This window comes from Ranitomeya variabilis, chromosome 1 (genome assembly GCF_051348905.1).
Source record: "Ranitomeya variabilis isolate aRanVar5 chromosome 1, aRanVar5.hap1, whole genome shotgun sequence".
In the NCBI taxonomy this organism is placed as follows: domain Eukaryota; kingdom Metazoa; phylum Chordata; class Amphibia; order Anura; family Dendrobatidae; genus Ranitomeya; species Ranitomeya variabilis.
In genome coordinates this window covers 686,187,264-686,200,023 of record NC_135232.1, presented here as the reverse complement: position 1 = coordinate 686,200,023, position 12,760 = coordinate 686,187,264, and the positions used below count along the sequence as shown (strand labels likewise).

Below are 12,760 nucleotides of genomic sequence, written 5' to 3'. Positions count from 1 at the left end.
GATGCATTGATTTTAATGGGTCTACGTGTGTCAGTGGCTCCGGTACATGAGAAAACTGACACCTCACGTACCGGAATCACTGACGTGTGAAACCGGCCTAAGACAAACACACTGACGAGCAATACAGTAACAATGTTTTGACCTTTTGACTTTCAGACTCCATATCTCACCATCCACTACTGCTTCCAACGTGAGACTCCCATCATTTTATAGACAATCATCTTGGCTGTCTTATACACAAATGTATTGTTTATTGTTGATGCGTTTCAGATTCCACCGACTCCTTCCTCAGGACCCCCAGACAAAAATCCATCAATCGTCCTGCAGACGTTACACAAGTCTGGAAGCTTCAAATAAGGTGAGAGACTTCAACTTCAATATTGTGATGAGAAGCGTTGGCTTGAGTTTGCAAAAACGTATGAAAAGTGGACAGTATCAGATTGAAGATGGGTGATTTGGAGCGATGAGATGAAAGGCAACAGACTAGTCTCTGATGGGTGCAAATGGGTCTGGAAGAAACAAGGGAAAACGGGGCCAATGGCTGGAATCATTGAAGGAACTGTCAAGTTTTGGTAGAGGAAACCTGATCATATGGGGTTGTTTCAGGGTATGTACACACTTTCCGGATTTTTTGCGTTTTTTCGCTATTAAAACGCATACATATGCATCCCATCATTTAGAATGCATTCCGCAATTTTTGTGCATATGTCGCTTTTTTTTTCCCGCAAAAAAAAATGCATCGTGGTAAAAAACGCAGCATGTTCATTAATTTTGCAGATTTTTGGCGGATTTCCCACCATATTATTGCAAATAAATCTGCAAAAAAATCCACAAAAAAAAACGCACAAAAAACGCGAGAAAAACATGAAAAAACGCACAGGATTTCTTGCAGAAAATGTCCGGTTTTGGTCAGGAAATTTCTGCAAGAAATCCTGACGTGTGCACATAGCCTCACAGCCAAAGATGTTGGATACTTGACCAGGATCGATGGTGGTCTCACTGCTGAGCTATATGTGTATTTTGATCTGATGTTTAGATCGGACTCGGACATCACTAAGATGACATCCGAGTTCTGTTCGATTTTTACACAGACCCATAGACTTGCATTGACAATTTTGTTCTGACGTTTGGATCAGTATGGAACATATCTCCATGATTTTGTATGGACTACAAACAATCCCGGACATGTGAACTGCCCCATTCACTATTTGAGGCACAAGTGTTATCTGTGAAAAGCACGGATAGCACATCCCACCCTATTTCCTTATAGATTGTAGCTTGCGAGCAGGACCCTCACTCCCCCTGTAACTGCTGATCTGTGTCACTTTGTGATATATTTATTGCCTGTCGGTCTTCTACGGCTGTAGAAAATCGCAGCATGCTGCGTTTGTCACCGTATTGCGCAAAAAAAAAATCGCCAATGAAAGTCTATGGGGGCGAGAAAAATACGGATTACTCACGAACCAGCAGTGTGACTTGCAAGAAATACGCAGCGGTGTTATAGAGAAAAGCCGGCAATTCAATTGCAGGCTTTTGCTATCTCCTTCCCAAACCCGACAGGATATGAGACATGGTTTACATACAGTAAACCATCTCATGTCCCTTTTTTTTTTTTTTTGCATATTCCACACTACTAATGTTAGTAGTGTGTATGTGCAAAATTTGGGCCCTCTAGCTATTAAATTAAAGGGTTAAATCGCGGAAAAAAATGGCGTGGGCTCCCGCACAATTTTCTCCACCACAGTGGTAAAGCCAGTGACTGAGGGCAGATATTAATAGCCTAGAGAGGTTCCATGGTTATTGGCCCCACCTGGCTAAAAACATCTGCCCCCAGCCACCCCAGAAAAGGCACATCTGGAAGATGCGCCTAATCTGGCACTTGGCCACTCTCTTCCCACTCCCGTGTAGCGGTGGGATATGGTGTAATGAAGGGTTAATGTCACCTTGCTATTGTAAGGTGACATTAAGCCAGATTAATAATGGAGAGGCGTCAATTATGACACCTATCCATTATTAATCCAATAGTATGAAATGGTTAAGAAAACACACATACATTATTACAAAGTATTTTAACCCCTTAGTGACAGAGCCAATTTGGTACTTAATGACCGAGCCAATTTTTACAATTCTGACCACTGTCACTTTAAGAGATTATAACTCTGGAACGCTTTATCGGATCCCGCTGATTCTGAGATTGTTTTTTGTGACATATTGTACTTCAAGATAGTGGTAACATTTCTTTGATATTACTTGCGGTTATTTATGAAAAAAACGGAAATATGGCGAAAATTTTTAAAATTTTGCAATTTTCAAACTTTGTATTTTTATGCACTTAAATCAGAGAGGTATGTCACTAAAAATAGTTAATAAATAACATTTCCCACATGTCTACTTTTCTTTGGTTTGTGAAAATCGTGCTGATGTACATGATGATACATTGGTCCAAGAATTTTAGGAAAAGTACAAATTTTATTAGATAAAAACAGCAAAAAACCAAGGCAGATAGAGGATAAGTCACAAGGGAATACAACACATATGGTGCAAAAATAGGCCACGCAGAGACCAAGACCACAAATGCAAATGAATATTTTATGTACTATAATGTAAATATGTTTTGCCAAAAAGTATTACTTATGGCGCCGAGGGGTTAAATTTAACCACCGTGGCAACAGCCTCAATATTCAAACCCAAGAAAAAGAGTACGTGGGTCAAATCAATTAACAAGCATGAGGTATGTTAGTACAGGTTACCACATCATGATTTTTCTAATAGATAGCCATAGGATAGACTATTAGTAGCTAGAGAACGATGTGCTGGGCACATGTATAATAGCCCACAGACAATACAACAATTGCGGCATTACCAGAAGTGCAGAGTAGTAGAATGTGGTCAGGTCGCTGCGCGTCCGCCCCGACGTGCGTTTCGGACCTTCCTTCTTCGGGGGGCCTGCATTCTGACCACAATAGCTTACAATATATAACGAGTTCGAGTGGTCCCCACCTTTCCGGTAGAGGATGATGGTTTTGTGTCCAGGTGGGAGGAAGCGTGCAGTAGTTGCTCTAATACATTGATGCGTCTGTTAAATGACTTTAATGGCAGTAAAATAACCCAGCTTGATGCATTGATAAAAACAGCGGAGGAAGAACTAAAAACTGGTTGTACCCCTGAAAGACTCTCCAACTTTAATAGCCATATTGAAAATATGTTGGAGGGTGTGGTTAAGAAAATTCACGAAACTCAAGCAAGTAAATTAAACCGTGATTTACGTGATTATGAGAACAATCGAGTGTATATGTGGAGAAAACCACCATCACAGGGTCAACAGTTTAGACGTACCCCCTCACAAACTTCAATTTCATCTGTGAGTGATCAATCAGAAGCATCTGGGACATCTATGACTACGAGGTCCTCTAAGAGGCAGAGGGAATATAATTATCACCTCTATAAACGCCATGACTATCGTTCTTCTGAACGCTATAAAAACGACAATAAGGTAATTAATCTGAGTACCCATACCTTTACTAACTCTGATTTAGCTCTACTTAGTAGAGGTTTAACCTTTTCACCATCTGCACCCTTTGATGCCTTTACGGCTGTAAAGGATTTACATCTGTTCGCTAGGGCATTGATATTTAAGAAGTATTTTTTTGATGGCAAACTTCTTGAATTATTCCCCACAGAAGAAGAACAAATAGCGTTACGCACATTGGAGGAGCTTGCCATCAAGCACGATACCCCTGAGGGAGGTAAGGTGCCATCAACAATTCGCCCCAAGTCTAAAAAATTTCCCCCTCTGTCTTCCTGCCCTAATGTCAAATTATTTGTACAGCTGGTCACAAAAGAATTCTTGGAAATACCTCATTATATTCATGGTGATAATCTCTCTAAGCAGGAGAGGGAGCGTCTGCGCGTCCTTCAGAAACTACCTGGGGTTGTGTTTAAGCCGGCGGATAAGGGGGGTAATATTGTTGTGTGGCCAAAGGCCCTCTATGAAAGGGAAGCCTTTCGCCAATTAAATAATTCAACTTGTTACAAAAAACTTACCTTTAACCCCCTATCTGCCTACCTGACCCAACTCCAGTCTATAGTTAACAATGCCAAGGAAGTGGGAATTATTACCAACGAGCTAGCCAGTGCCCTTATGGTGACAGAGCCTACTATCCCTACTTTTTACTTGTTGCCAAAAATTCATAAGGACGCGCAGACGCCCCCTGGTCGCCCTATTATATCTGGTGGGGGCAATCTATGGCTATCTATTAGAAAAATCATGATGTGGTAACCTGTACTAACATACCTCATGCTTGTTAATTGATTTGACCCACGTACTCTTTTTCTTGGGTTTGAATATTGAGGCTGTTGCCAAGGTGGTTAAATTTAACCCCTCGGCGCCATAAGAAATACTTTTTGGCAAAACATATTTACATTATAGTACATAAAATATTCATTTGCATTTGTGGTCTTGGTCTCTGCGTGGCCTATTTTTGCACCATATGTGTTGTATTCCCTTGTGACTTATCCTCTATCTGCCTTGGTTTTTTGCTGTTTTTATCTAATAAAATTTGTACTTTTCCTAAAATTCTTGGACCAATGTATCATCATGTTCTTTGGTTTGTGTATATTATCAAGATGATGGGTCATCGTACTTCCAAGTTGTTATACATGGCCTCACTATTTATTTAGTGTAAAATATTGCTACCATGTATTTGTGTCAAATAAGGTGTTCATATCAGCACAATTTTGTAAACAAATTTTTTTTTTGTTAGGGAGTTATAAGGGTTAAAAGTTGACCAGCAATTTCTCATTTTTACAACACCATGTTTTTTTTAGGGACCACATCACCTTTGAAGTCATTTTGAGGGGTCTATATGATAGAAAATAACCAAGTGTGACACCATTCTAAAAACTGCACCCCTCAAGCTGCTCAAAACCACATTCAAGAAGTTTATTAAACCTTTACGTACTTCACAGGAACTGAAACAATGTGGAAGAAAAAAATGAACATTTAACTTTTTTTGCAAACGTTTTACTTCAGAACCATTTTTTTTAATTTTCACAAGTGTAAAAACAGAAATTTAACCACAAATTTTGTTGTGCAATTTCTCCTGAGTACGCCGATACCCCATATGTGGAGGTAAACCACTGTTTGGGTGCACCGCAGAGCTTGGAAGTGAAGGAGCACCGTTTGACTGTTTCAATGCAGAATTGGCTGGAATTGAGATCGGACGCCATGTCGCGTTTGGAGAGCCCCTGATGTGATTAAACAGTGGAAACCCCCCACAAGTGACACCATTTTGGAAACTAGACCCCTTAAGGAACTTATTTAGATGTGTGGTGAGTAGTGTTGAGTGATACCGTCCGATACTTGAAAGTATCGGTATCGGCAGGGGTGAACCTAGCCTCTCCGCTGCCTGAGGCGAAAGGAAAAATGCCCCCCCCCCCCCACCACACGCACGCACACACACACACACACACACACACACACACACACACAGTCCCTGCCTCACTGCCTGTGCACACACATCCCCCCACCGAACCCGGTAATCGCCGCTCACAGTAGCATACCAGCAGAGGTGTATCTAGGGTTTCTGGCACCAGGGGCAAGAATTCATTTTGGCCCCCCTCCCCACCCTCCACCAAGGACATATGCGATTTGCACACTTATGGTACCTTCACACGAAACGACTTTGTAACGATATCGCTAGCGATCCGTGACGTTGCAGCGTCCTCGCTAGCGATATCGTTTAGTTCAGGGGTCCCCAACTCCAGTCCTCAAGGCCCACCAACAGGTCATGTTTTCAGGATTTCCTTAGTCTTGCCCAGGTGATAATTGCATCACCTGTGCAATACAAAGGAAATCCTGAAAACATGATCTGTTGGTGGGCCTTGAGGACTGGAGTTGGGGAACACTGGTTTAGTTTGACACGCAGCAGCGATCAGGATCCTGCTGTGATGTCGCTGGTCACTGAATAAAGTCCAGAACTTTATTTGGTCGTCCGATCGCCGTGTATCGTTGTGTTTGAAAGCAAAAGCAACGATACCAGCGATATTTTACACTGGTAACCAGGGTAAACATCGGGTTACCAAGCGCAGGGCCGCGCTTAGTAACCCGATGTTTACCCTGGTTACCAGCGTAAAAGTAAAAAAAACAAACAGTACATGCTCACCTGCGCGTCCCCCAGCGTCTGCTTCCTGACACTTACTGAGCGCCGGCCCTAAAGTGAAAGTGAAAGCACAGCGGTGACGTCACCGCTGTGCTGTTAGGGCCGGAGCTCAGTCAGTGTCAGGAAGCAGACGCTGGGGGACGCGCAGGTGAGCATGTACTGTTTGTTTTTTTTACTTTTACTCTGGTAACCAGGGTAAACATCGGGTTACTAAGCGCGGCCCTGCGCTTAGCAACCCGATGTTTACCCTGGTTACCCGGGGACCTCGGCATCGTTGGTCGCTGGAGAGCGGTCTGTGTGACAGCTCCCCAGCGATCAAACAGCGACGCTGCAGCGATCGGCATTGTTGTCGCTATCGCTGCAGCGTCGCTTCGTGTGAAGGTACCTTTAGTCATGTACCCACGAGATCCTCTCCCTAATGCTCTCAATGTTCAGTGAAAAACTGAGAGAAGCAGGAAGAGAAGCTCGTTGTCACAGGACCATGAGTATGAAAGTCACATATGAGTGAAGTGTCCATGTGACGACTACTGGAACCTGCAGAGCTGAATCCTGACATCGCAGCTTCTGAATTCTCACAACTCATGCACTGCACACTTTTAGGATTGTCCCTTGCCTGTGGACAGTCATGTCAGCACAAGCATGTGATTTGTATACTTCTGACCACATTCTGACTAGACGTGCCCAGCCTCGCTCAGTTCATTTTCATTGAGTGAGGCCACACATGTCTAGTCAGCACGTGACCGCATGCATGTAAATCACCAGCACGAGAGAATCCTGACAGCGTACAGGGCGCACTGTGAGAAGTCAGAAGTCTGCAGTCACAAAGAATGACTACAGACTCATTACAAACCTGGACATCACCTTTAATGCTCCTAACATAAATAAAAACATGAGAGTTAGTCAGTATCACAATTAACATTTACATCCAGGTACCTTATAGATGACGTCGTCTCTGGAGTCGTTCTCCTTTTCTTCATCTTGTCCAGACCCCATGATGCGTTTTCTCATCCACAGCCGTCTCTGCAGACTTCCATCTTCTCCGCTCTTTTGCAGAAAGTCTCCACATGATGCCCTTAAAGATACAAGTGTCATTATAATGCTCCTGAATGAAAAATTGCCCCTCACTATATTGTCTGCACAAAATATGACCCCCACACTGTCCCTCTTATGGTACATGCTCTTTACACTGACCTCTCCTTTCTATATACACTGTGTCCCCCCTATAGGGCCTAGTATTTATACTCCATATTTATACTCCATCCTCCCACCCTGTGTGCGTGGCTCCCCCATCCTCCCACCCTGTGTGCGTGGCTCCCCCTTCCTCCCACCCTGTGTGCGTGGCTCCCCCATCCTCCCACCCTGCGTGCGTGGCTCCCCCATCCTCCCACCCTGTGTGCGTGGCTCCCCCATCCTCCCACCCTGCGTGCGTGGCTCCCCCATCCTCCCCTGCGTGCGTGGCTCCCCCATCCTTCTCCCCTGCGTTCATGGCTCCCCCATTCTTCTCCCCTGCATTCATGGCTCCCCATCCTTCTCCCCTGCGTTCATGGCTCCCCCATCCTTCTCCCCTGCGTTCATGGCTCCCCCATTCTTCTCCCCTGCGTTCATGGCTCCCCATCCTTCTCCCCTGCGTTCATGGCTCCCCCATTCTTCTCCCCTGCGTTCATGGCTCCCCATCCTTCTCCCCTGCGTTCATGGCTCCCCCATTCTTCTCCCCTGCGTTCATGGCTCCCCATCCTTCTCCCCTGCGTTCATGGCTCCCCATCCTTCTCCCCTGCCTTTATGGCTCCCCATCCTTCTCCCCTGCGTTCATGGCTCCCCCATTCTTCTCCCCTGCGTTCATGGCTCCCCATCCTTCTCCCCTGCGTTCATGGCTCCCCCATTCTTCTCCCCTGCATTCATGGCTCCCCATCCTTCTCCCCTGCGTTCATGGCTCCCCCATTCTTCTCCCCTGCGTTCATGGCTCCCCATCCTTCTCCCCTGCGTTCATGGCTCCCCATCCTTCTCCCCTGCGTTCATGGCTCCCCATCCTTCTCCCCTGCGTTCATGGCTCCCCCATTCTTCTCCCCTGCGTTCATGGCTCCCCCATCCTTCTCCCCTGCGTGCATGGCTCCCCCATACTTTTTTTCCCTGTCATACTCACCTCTCACCGGGCGGCGCAGAACTTCCCGGCATCTCTGCAGGCTGCAGCGTCTTCCTTCCTGTCTTCAGCGGTCACATGGTAGCCCTCATTAAGGTGATGAATATGTGCATATTCATGACCTTAATGACGGTACCATGTGACCGCTGAAGACAGGAACACTGCTGGCGCTGAGACGAGACAGAGACACAGTTGCAGCCACCGCTGGAGCCTGGAGGAAGGTGAGTATTACGTCTTCAGGGAGGGGGGGCAGGAGGGAGGAGGGGGGGCGGGGAGGTTTGGAGGGGGGCGGGGAGGGATGAGGGGGGCGGGCACTTGACCCCGGAGTTTAAAAAAAAAACAAAAAAAAACCTAGCAGCGCAAATCCACTTACAGAATCTGCCGCCCCTCTCTTCTGCCACCTGAAGCAAAGAGATCAAGTCGCCTCATGGTAGCGGCGTCCCTGGGTATCGGATAGTACCGGCAAAGTATCGGATCTCGCCGATTCCGATACCCATGCAAGTCAATGGGACACCAAGTATCGGACGGTATCCTGTTGGTTCCCAGGGTCTGAAGGAGAGGAAACTCTCCTTCAGGCCCTTGGGATCCATATGAATGTGTAAAATAAAGAATTAAAATAAAAAATATTGATATACTCACCTGTCCGGAGGCCCCTGCACCTTACCGCTGTTAACCGGCAGCTTCCGTTGCTTAAAATGAGCGCGTTCAGCACCTTCCATGACGTCACGGCTTCTGATTGGTCGCGTGCCGCTCATGTGACCGCCACGCGACCAATCACAAGCCGTGACGTCATTCTCAGGTCCTAAATTCCTAATTCTAGGAATTTAGGACCTGAGAATGACGTCACGGCTTGTGATTGGTCGCGTGGCGGTCACATGAGCGGCACGCGACCAATCAGAAGCCGTGACGTCATGGAAGGTGCTGAACGCGCTCATTTTAAGCAAAGCAGGCTGCCGGTTACTACCAGGGCGCGTCAGAGGGTGAGTATATCCCTATTTTTTATTTTAATTCTTTATTTTTTACATGGATATGGATCCCAGGGCCTGAAGGAGAGTTTCCTCTCCTTCAGACAATGGGAACCATACACTGAGAACTTCCGATTCCGATTCCCGATACCACAAAAGTATCGGATCTCGGTATCGGAATTCCGATACTTGCGGTATCGGAATGCTCAACACTAGTGGTGAGCACTTTGAACCCCCAAGTGCTTCACAGAAGTTTATAACGTAGAGCCGTGAAAATGAAAATAAAAAAATCACATTTTTTCTACAAAAATGATCTTTTTGCCCCAAAATTTTTATTTTCACAAGGGTAACAGGAGAAATTAGACCACAAAAGTTGTTGTGCAATGTCTCCTGAGTATGTCGATACCCCATATGTGGGGGTAAACCACTGTTTGGGCGCACCGCAGAGCTTGGAAGAGAAGGAGTGTCGTTTTACTTTTTCAATGTAGAATTGGCGGGAATTGAGATCGGACGCCATGTCACGTTTGGAGAGCCGCTGATGTGCCTAAACAGTGGAAACCCTCCACAAATGACACCATTTTGGAAACTAGACCCCCCAAGGAACTTATCTAGATGTAAGGTGAGCACTTTAAAACCCCCAGGTGCTTCACAGAAGTTTATAATGTAGAGCCATGAAAATAAAAAAAAAATCGCATTTTTTCTACTAAAATGATATTTTTGTCTCCAAATTTTTATTTTACCAAGGGTAACAGGAGAAAATGGACCCCAGAAGTTGTTGTACAATTTGTCCTGAGTACGCCGACACCCCATATGTGGGGGTAAACCACTGTTTGGGCGCATGGCTGAGCTCAGAAGCAAAGGAGCGCCATTTGACTTTTCAATGCAAAATTAACTGGAATTGAGATCGGACGCCATGTCGCGTTTGGAGAGCCCCTGATGTGCCTAAACAGTAGAAACCCCCCAAAAGTGACCCCATTTTGGAAACTAGATCCCCCATGGAACTTATCTAGATGTGTAGTGAGAACTTTGAATGCCCAAGTGCATCCCAGAAGTTTATAATGCAGAGTCGTGAAAATAAAAAATATTTTTTTTTTAACAAAAAAGATTTTTTAGCCCCCAAGTTTTTATTTTCACAAGGTTAACAAGAGAAATTGGACCCCAAAAGTTGTTTTCCAATTTGTCCTGAGTATGCTGGTTCCCCATATGTGGGGGTAAATGTTATGACCCCAGTGGACAGGGTCTCAGAGGAACGTGTAAGTCTGCAAGATACAAAAATCCAGCTCATAGGGCTGTGGTAACTGGGTTGACCAAATAGCTACTCCTAACGCCAACACTAGAAGTAGCCGGGGATCATGCCTACGGTGATCGCTAGATGACTCGCGCCAGCCGGAGAATCTAACTACCCCTAGGAGAAGAAAACAAAGACCTCTCTTGCCTCCAGAGAAAAGGACCCCAAAGTAAGATACAAGCCCCCCACAAATAATAACGGTGAGGTAAGAGGAAATGACAAACACAGAAATGAACCAGGTTCAGCAAAGAGAGGCCAGCTTACTAATAGCAGAATATAGCAAGATAACTTATCTGGTCAACAAAAACCCTATAAAAATCCACGCTGGAGATTCAAGAACCCCCGAACCGTCTAACGGTCCGGGGGGAGAACACCAGCCCCCTAGAGCTTCCAGCAAAGGTCAGGATACAGATAGGAACAAGCTGGACAAAAATACCAAACAAAACAAAAGCAAAAAGCAAAGAAGCAGACTTAGCTTGAAAAACAGGAACCAGGATCAGAGGACAAGAGCACAACAGATTAGCTCTGATTTCAACGATGCCAGGCATTGAACTGAAGGTCCAGGGAGCTTATATAGCAACGCCCCTGAACTAACGGCCCAGGTGAGGATATAGGAAAAGACAGACGCTCCAGAGTCAAATCACTAATGACCACTAGAGGGAGCAAAAAGCAAAATCACAACAGGTCAACCACTGTTTGGGCGCACGGCAGAGCTCGGAAGGGAAGGAGCGCCATTTTGGAATGCAGGCTTTGATAGAATGGTCTGCGGGCGTTATGTTGCATTTGCAGAGCCACTGATGTACCTAAACATTAGAAACCCCTCACAAGTGACCCCATTATGGAAACTAGACCCCCCAAGGAACTTATCTAGATATGTGGTGAGAACTTTGAATGCCCAAGTGCTTCACAGAAGTTTATAATGCAGAGTAGTGAAAATAGAAAATATTTTTTTTTCCACAAAAAAAATTTTTTAGCCCCCAAGTTTTTATTTTCACAAGGGTAACAAGACAAATTGGATGCCAAAAGTTGTTGTCCAATTTATCCCGAGTACGCTGATGCCCCATATGTGGGGGTAAACCACTGTTTGGGCGCACGGCAGAGCTCAGAAGGGAGGGAGCACCATTTGACTTTTTTAGCGCAAAATTGGCTGTCGTGTTTGGAGACCCCCTGATGTACCTAAACAGTGGAAACCCCCCAATTCTAACTCCAACCCTAACTACAACACACTCCTAACCCTAATCTCAACCCGATCCATAATCCTAATCACAACCCTAACGATAATCACAACCCTAACCCCAAAACAGCCCTAATCTCAACCCTAACCATAACCCTAATCAAAACCCTAAATCCAACACACCCCTAACCCTAATCTCAACCCTAACCTCAATCCTAACCCTAATCCCAATACACCCCTAACCCTAATCCCAACCCTAACCTTAACCCTAATCCCAACCCTAACCCTAATCCCAACCCTAATCCCAAACGTAACCCTAATCCCAAACGTAACCCTAATACCAACCCTAATCCAAACCCTAACCCTAATCCCAACTCTAACCCTAACTTTAGCCCCAACTCTAACCCTAATTTTAGCCCCAACCCTAGCCCTGACCCTAACTTTAGCCCTAACCCTAACCCTAAATTTAGCCCCAACCCTAACCCTAAATTTAACCCTAACCCTAGCCCTAACTTTAGCCCCAACCCTAACCCTAAGGCTACTTTCACACTTGCGTCGTGTGGCATCCGTCGCAATCCGTCGTTTTGGACAAAAAACGGATCCTGCAAATGTGCCCACAGGATGCCTTTTTTGCCCATAGACTTGTATTACCGACGGATGGCCACACTGTTGTGATCCCAATGGCAGGGGACCTCAGAGATTACAGCAAAGTCTGCAAAACATAAATACCAGCTCATAGGGAAGTGGTAACTAGGCTGACCATATACCTGATCCTAGCACAAAACACTAACAGCAGCCGGGGAACGTGCCTATGTTGATCCTAGACGTCTCGCGCCAGCCGGAGAACTAACTAACCCTATCAGGGAAAATAAGACCTCTCTTGCCTCCAGAGAAAAAGACCCCAAAGTAATACAAGCCCCCAACAAATAATAACGGTGAGGTAAGAAGAAAAGACAAACGTAAGAATGAACTAGATTTAGCAAAGAGAGGCCCACTGACTAATAGCAGAATATAGTAAGAAGACTTATATGGTCA

General features: G+C 45.4%; 1 long non-coding RNA gene across 1 annotated transcript in view; it reads left to right on the top strand.

Moving 5' to 3' along the window:
* Nucleotides 1-276: 276 nt before the first annotated feature.
* Nucleotides 277-12,760, top strand: part of LOC143776506 (uncharacterized) — a 76,292-nt gene continuing 63,808 nt past the window's right edge. The window contains exon 1 of the long non-coding RNA XR_013215851.1: nt 277-358. This is a non-coding gene — a long non-coding RNA (uncharacterized LOC143776506). The remainder of the gene's footprint in view (nt 359-12,760) is intronic.